Source organism: Heloderma suspectum, chromosome 5 (assembly GCF_057233095.1).
Source record: "Heloderma suspectum isolate Gila_16-S chromosome 5, 16-S_ref, whole genome shotgun sequence".
In the NCBI taxonomy this organism is placed as follows: Eukaryota; Metazoa; Chordata; class Lepidosauria; order Squamata; family Helodermatidae; genus Heloderma; species Heloderma suspectum.
In genome coordinates this window covers 10,864,530-10,872,659 of record NC_139462.1, presented here as the reverse complement: position 1 = coordinate 10,872,659, position 8,130 = coordinate 10,864,530, and positions in this window count along the sequence as shown.

Genomic DNA, 8,130 nt, shown 5'->3' with positions numbered 1-8,130 from the left:
CCAGTATATGCGTTCCATTTTGAGGTGGCATGAATGTAGCCTGAAGGCCTTGTACAGATAAAAACAAAATCGATAGGCGCTGGCAGCAATGGCAAATTAGTGAGGCTGTAAATTGCATGCCTGGATTGCTTTGGAGCTAAAATGGAATTAATACTGGTACCACTGTCTCCTCTTGGGAAAGCTCCTAGTCTCTACAAAATTGATCTATGAAGCTGTGGGTAGTGGCTTTACATTGACTTATGCCTGTGGAATTCCTTTACCTTCTTGGTGCTGAACCAGAAGCAGCAGCAAAACAGCCAAACAATTGGACCATTAAAAGTAGAGCTGTGCATAAATGGCCTCTCAAAATTCTCCAGCCTATATGTGGGCAGAGAAATTGGGGGGGGGGGTCAACGTCACCAAATTTCTCCTTGGGGAGGAGAAATTCTCCAACAGTTTCTTACAGATAGGGCTCACTATCGGCAGGGGTTGTAGCACAGCTGCTTTTGCTTTTCCTCAGGGTTTTTGGTTTATTGTGCTGCTTCTGTAGGTGGCAACAGCATCAACTGTGTTGAGGCTTCCACTTTTCTGAGGCAGAATTTTGAATTTCTTTTGGTGGTATTTTATGAGCTTCCCTAATCCATGCGAGGTGGCCAAGGGTGCTGTGTGAGTTTTCTCTCTCTGTTAGACATCTTCCCATTGCTCTGCAGCCTCCCAGGCCACCTGCACTTCCTGAACTGAAAAACCCGCTTGGGAATGGCCTCACGATGTCTTCCTCAAGATGGCTTCAACTGAAGTGCAGAAAGCCGAGGAGACTACCACAGGGATTACTGTACAATGACAGACAGGACACTCGTGCACACTCCTCAGCCAACTCACAAGTAAGGTAAGCCCAAGAACCCCACACCCAACCCTTGAGAATTTCTCCCAGATTTCTCCTCCTTTGAATTTCTTTTCGAAAGCAATTCCTTTTCTGTCAAATTGAATGAGCGTGGTCGTAAAACATGTGGGAGAAATTTTTGGCACAGCACTAATTAAAAGTATGAAACTGGTGGTAACTAACTTTTTGTTACACTGTTGGGTATCCTGAGGCCTGGCTGCACAACAACTGTCATCAGTAGTGGAGCAGCTGCCCTAAGGAAGGCTAGCTCTGTAATAAAGCCAAGGGAGCAACGAATGGTCCATTTGTTGACACACTCGAAGAGGGCAGTGGGGTTAGTTGGTTGGCAACACTATATTAAAGAAGTATCCACATAACCCCTGGTTTTAAAATGAAGTGTTAGCTTCTACTTCCCATTGGGAGCTCAAGACAACTTGCATGAAATGTTTCTGCTGGTCTCCCATCCAGGTGCATATCATGTTCATGTAGCATTCCAACAGTGCTACAGGGTGAGTTGTTCCCAGAGCATTTAACTGGGTCTCAATGATAACGCTGTGACGTAGCCAGGGCAGGCTGCCATTCAAAAAGCCTCTTGCTCCCATGCCTTGCAGGCTGGTGTTAGGAAAGATGATGTCTAGGGATTACAGCCTTGATGGTGGGGGAACCTACAGGAGGCCCTATCAGTTGTCAGTGGACAATTCGCACACACCCCAGCAAACCTCTGCAAACAAGCAAGTTCTTGATGCCCCAATCTCCTTTTTTCCCATGGGAGATCCAGGTTCAAAACCCTGTTTAGCTATGAAACTGATCGGACAGCCATGGAGAAATTGGTATCTCAGCCCAAACCACCCCATTGGATCGTTGTGCTGATGAAATGAGATAATGGCAACCTGTGCTAAGCCCTCAGGACAGATGAGTATTCTCCAGAGCAGCTTTCCCCCACTGTGGCACCCTCCAAATGTTTTGGGCTACAACTCCCCACATGACTGACTGTAATAAATTTGGGTCCATATCTTAAGAAGATAACATGGTGGTTTTATTAAATAGAGTTACAACAATGAACAGTTTTTTGCTGGAGCTCCCTCAGCCAGTCCCAGCTCCACTCCCTCACCCCACTGTCTAGGGATCAACTGCAAATTCCCATCCCAATGTTTCTTGTAAGAAAATGTCTCTAAATTACTACAGTCACTACATTGACCATCATGTGTCACCATTGGCTACACTGGCTAGGGTGGATGGGCATTATAGGCCAAAACTTTTGGAGGGCCACAAGTTGTCCACCTCTACTGTACACCATCTTTCCCCAACCTGATGCCCTCCAGATGTTTTGGACGACCACTCCCAACATTCCTGACCATCGACCATGCTGACTGGGGCTGATGGGGGTTGAAATCCCAAACATCTGGAGGACACCAGGTTGGGGAAGGCTGTTCTGGAGGGAGGTACTGTCTACTAAGCAAGTTTAACTGTGCAATCCTATGCACATCTACTCACAGGTAATTGTGTACAGGATTGTAGCTTACGTGGTGTAGTTAGGTACCACTTGCTGTAGGGTAGTGATGCCCTAAACATATTGTACAGTCATTTGTAAAGGCCAAAATGTTGATTTCTGCCACATATGAGCATACTGGAGCTTTCACCTCTGGATCTGATTTAGGGATGTGCGAATCAGCAAAAACTGAGCTCACCAAAGTTTCCCAAATTCCATCTCGAAGCTCGTTCCAACTCGAGTCTGTATCGGATTGTGAATGTGGTCTTTTTCTTTTTGCATGAAAAATCATCCATATTTTTATGTGCATTTCCCCCAAAGTATGCATCACTTGTGCACATCTCTGAAACATACATGTTCTGTTCGCATTTATTCAAGTATAATGGTGCACATGTTTCAAAAGTACGCACTTTTCCACCAGCATTTTTCAAATGTACATGTACTGTCAAACACATTTGGGAGGGAGGGGTCTACAGTGAATGCTTGGAAATGCAGGTTTTGTCTGAGCTCTTGTTCAGTCCAAAACATGCGAACTGGTTAAATCCTGATCAAAACCAAACTGAATCTGCCCAACTCAACGGGATTCCGGCAGGGAACTGAAGCCCCCATTGCTAAATGGAGCAGCAGAGGTGCCAGTGGAGGGGCAGCATTGAAATATCCTGATGTGCATCCACTGAACAGCGCTTGTGACAAGCTCTGGCATTTCCAGCCTAAAAGCAACCAATCCTCCTTGGAGGCTCCAAACACGATCTGCCTGCTTGCAGGTGCCAGCCAATTCCCAACAAGATGCTGGTGTTACTTCACAGCTGAAGAGCACAGCCAGGGTGCCCCAAGGGAGCAGGAGGGGGCGGGGAGGAATATCAAAGAGGCCTGGATCAGACACAAGCTTTATAAACAGGCCCTTGGGTTTCCCTTAGAAATGGGAAGCGTGCCTAATCCATAACAAACCCAGCCATTCTGTAGCCTGTTCTTTCAAGTGAGTTTGGCCATGGACTTACTCACTGACCGACTCCCTTGTGGGATATTTTTCCCTCTCCTTCTCCGGATGTATACTATAAAAGGAGGTCAGTGCATAAAAGAACATCTGCATCTTAGCAACTCGCAGGCTGAAGTGTGGCAGCGGGTTCTTTTTCGCCATCCTTCTACAGAACAGGTTGCAACTTTGCTGGTCGGGAAGCTGTGTTATCTGTGTGGGCAGGTCTGGATTTGAAACAAATAGCTGCTTCCCCATCTGTTTACTCAAGTGGTGTTATCGGACTGACATTTAATACACTTCCCTTGCCAAAACAGATGCTCAGCAGGACTGCACCAAATATTCCCTTGTTTTGAGATTTCCTTTCAAAGTGGCACATGGTTTGATGCAGCTGAATGAAGCACCCAAAATATATTTGCCTTGCCAGTCATTTGCGTTACTTTGATGATGTTTGGCACCATCAGTCCCCTGGTGGTGGCTGATGCTGCTTTGCCCTCACTGTCCTGGGATCCATTTGCTCACACTTTGCCACTTAAAAGATCTATTATCAATGGCATGTGGTTTAGGCCTTGTGGCATCACTCGGGGAACAATCACATCGGTCAATGTGGCTGATGGAATTAAATAGCATGGATACAGAGCCAGTGCCTGGCTTTTGAGGGCCTTTGGACAAGAAACCTTCAGTGGGCCTCCTCTCTCAGTGAGTCTCCTTTCTCACTGCTATTGTCACCAGCTTCTGTTGCTCCTTATCCTGTTTCTCATCATTGCTGCTGCTTGCTTGCTTGACAGCCAGAGAGCCCGCGAGCAAGGAGGCCATGGCATCTGCTGCTCCTCCTTCTCACCACCACCATAGTCTGGGGCAGAGCAAGAGGCAGGTGAACAAGCAGGTTGCCATGGGAAAGAGGAGCAGTCACTCCAGGGGGCTCTTGTCAGTGGGCCCCTGCTGTGGAGTGGTCCTTTGGCAGGTGCCCAACCAGACCTACCTTTGATGCTGGACCTGCATGGATGCAATAGCAAGGAGGGGAGAAAATTTCAGAACATGGCAGGCACAGCCCCTGGAACTGCTCCAGGAACTGGGGAGCATGCAAGTGTATAAATATCTCTTTGTTTGTAACTTACATGTCAAGCTCACCAAATTCTTTTTTTGGTAAGGATTCATCATTTGTCTTTAAGAGATAAAACAGCTGCTTGGTTTTGTTGCCCATCTTCCTTCTCTCTTTGGTATGAGCATATGTTGTTGATGCCAACACCCATGTTAGGTAGACTGGTCAGTTGCCCAAGGCCCATGGAAAGATGAAGGGGGGAATGGGGCAGGTTCTGACTGAGCATCATCCATAACTCATGCTCCTTGCTGGTGTCTCAGCAAAGACCAGCAGGAGAGGTAGATTAAGGACCGGGAATCATATGATCTTGATGGGGAAGGGACCCTCTGCCTGACCAACAGGGCTCCATTGCATCCTGGCACTGTGCCCCATTCCCTTTGTGAGTTCATCACTTATGTTCACCTCTGTGCTGCCACCTAGTCCAGTCCACCATCCCTGCTGTCTTCCTAGGACTTAGATTAAGGATCATGAGCTCTTACAGGGGCAGGAGAATGCCTCTCTGGGCAGGTTGCTGCAGGTTTGTGTAGCTGGAGGATAGAGTAGGGAAACCTAGAGCATGACCCTAGTTTTTGGGAGACTGAGCTCCTGGCTTGATTTTGTTCTCTAATTTTCCAAGCAGATGGAAGAGCATTATAGATGGGTGTTGAAACCTCAGATGAGGACATCTGGGTGAGGGGACCAGGAGTGAAGAGAGGCCAAAGGCACAGCAGGTGCATGAAAGAGCTAAATTTCACATATTAATTTATACTAATCAGCCATCATATTTCCCCCTACAGTCTATGTGAAGAATAGGGATGGATGAATCTGACAGTTTTGCTTTCCCCCATATTCTTAAAAAAATAAAAATAAAAAAACTCAATTTCTTTCCATCCTCAATATGAAGAAATATGGGAATGTTGGAAATTTCTTATCAAAACTGAACTGAACTGAAATTCTCACCCATCTGCACTGGGCCAAATTCAATAGGTAGAGCTATTCCCAGCATGGAGAGGTAGGGATGTCAGAGAAATCTACAATGGATTCAGATGAATTCAGATTTCTATGAATCCAACCTGTGAATTCTGCAGTGGACCAGCTTTTTCCAAGTCATGCAAATTCCGCAAATTTGTGGACTGTGTTTTGTTTTGTTTTTTACTGGGGGCGGGGGGTTGCACTAATTTGCAGTAGCACTAATTTCTATTAGTGCTAATTTGTATGAACAAATATGTCTTTTGTTCTGCCATCCACTCACTGATGGAACAGGATTTTTTAAAACCAGAATTTCATTCCATCTGGACTAATTCACATTAGTGTTAATTCGTATTAGTGCTAATTCACATTAACTAATGTGAATTAACTAGGGATGGCAGAGAATTCCGCCATGGATCTCAATGAGGCCGAATGCCAGTGCATTCGGCCCCCCGAACTCCATGGCGGAACGGCCTGCCACCCCCCCGCCCCCCTGCGGATCCCCCCTGGGACAAGACTCACCTGTGGCAGATCTTCTGGGCGGCGGCGGCTGCAGCGGCTGCGGCGGCTGCGGCGGCTGCGGCGGCTGCAGCAGCTGGTCTTCCGACCGGCTGCCGCCACTGCCATTTCCACTCTTGTAAAAAAAAAAAAAAAAAAAGATGTGATAGGCTATGTAAAGATTTATGTAGCCTATCATGGCTAGGTTTAAGAAAAAAACATGACGTGATAGGCTACGTAAATCTTTACGTAGCCTATCATGGCTGGCTGGGTTAAAAAAAAAAAACACCACATATGCAAATGGCGGCGGCTATGGCCGCCGCCATTTGCGTTCCTTATTTTTGCCTGCCTTAGTCTACGTAAATATTTACGTAGACTATGACGGCGAAAATAAAGGGGAACGCAAATAGCGTAGCGGGCACTATTTGTGTCCCTTTTTGATTCCCCATTTTAGCCTACGTAAATCTATACGTAGGCTAAAATGGCGAATCAAAAAGGGACGCAAATAGCGCCCGCTATGCTATTTGCATTCCCCTTTATTTTCACCGTCATAGTCTATGTAAATATTTACGTAGATTAAGAGGGCAAAAATAAGGAACGCAAATGGCGGCGGCCATAGCCGCCACCATTTGCATATGTGTTTTGTTTTGTTTTTACCCAGAGCCCTCTGCGGCCAGAAATCCTGCTGTGGATGGTTCTGGCCCGGCTGGGCCTGGCCAGGTGCTCCATGGAGCTGCCGCGGAGCACAGTCGGCCACGGAGGATTCTGGGGGGAAGGGACGGAACGCCTCCCCCCCATCAACATAATCTGCGAAAAGTAACTGACTTTCATACATCCCTAGAATTAACCAATGCAAATTAGCACTAATGCGAATTAGCACAGATGGAATGAAATGCTGGTTAAAAAAAAATACTATTTCATCCATGTGTGGACGGCAGAACAAAAGAAGCCTGACAATCCGTGAATCACAGACAGAACAGATTTAATAAAATCTGTATATCCCTATGGAGAGGACCACGCATTGAATAAAGAAGTTGTAAAACTTGATGGAGTGATGATATGATTGCATTTATATTCTGCTGTACTTCCAATTAGTTCAGAGCAGCCGAGATGAAGTTCCCAGCAGGTCTCCATCATTCACAATTTCAACTTAAGTGTGGTCCCCCAAAGCCAGCTCAGAAAGATCTTCCAGTGCTTCTGATGGACAATCAGATTTGAGCTTTGGATGGCCAGGATTGCAATACCTGGGAGAGCTAGCACCAGAAAACCTGCACAATGTCTGTCCCAGCACCATACTGGAGGCACATATCATGGAGGAGGTCAAAAAAGCTGCAGCAGGATGGGGAAGTGGCAGCACTACGCATAGTCCCATGCACATCAAGAGGACCAATGGCTATCCCTTGCCCTGGTACAACACTGCAATCACAACATATGAGAACCAAGATAGAATCAAGGAGTTGGAGAGGACCTTGTAGGTAGGGATGCTGGAAAAGGTCAAGGTAGACTAAAATGAGCTCAGATTTCTAAGAATGATCAGGGGACTGGAAACAAAGCCCTATGAGGAAAGACTGAAAGAAATGGGCATGTTTTGCCTTGAGAAGAGAAGACTCTTCAAGTACTTGAAAGGTTGTCACAGAGAGGAAGGCCAGGAGCCCTTTTCGATCATCCCAGAGTGCAGGACATGGAATAATGGGCTCAAGTTACAGGAAGCCAGATTCCGGCTGAACATCAGGAAAAACTTCCTGACTGTTACAGCAATACGACAGTGGAGCCCATTACCTAGGGAGATGGTGGGCTCTCTCACACTGGAGGCATTCACGATGAAGCTGGACAGCCATCTGTCAGGGATGCTTTGACTTGGATTCCTGCACTGAACAGGGGATTGGACTCGATGGTCTTATAGGCCCCTTCCAACCCTTCTATTCTATGATTCTATTAATCCGACGTGTGGAATCTGCTGCAGAGTGACCCCCCAGGTTGTGTTGAGTCTGTGGACTTTCAGGATCTTTTTTGCTTTGTTTTACTTTCCTGAAATGTATGCATATTTTTTAAGAAGAAAATACGCAAGTTTCTGCTGAGGAGAAGTTGAATGGAATGGGGGACAATATGCTAAATGTAACATACTAAGGTAGAAAACTCTCTGGAAAAGACCCTGATGCTGGGAAAGACTGAAGGCAAAAGGAGAAGGGGACGGCAGAGGATGAGATGGCTAGATAGCATCACCGATGCAATGAATATGAACTTGAGCACGCTCCGGGAGA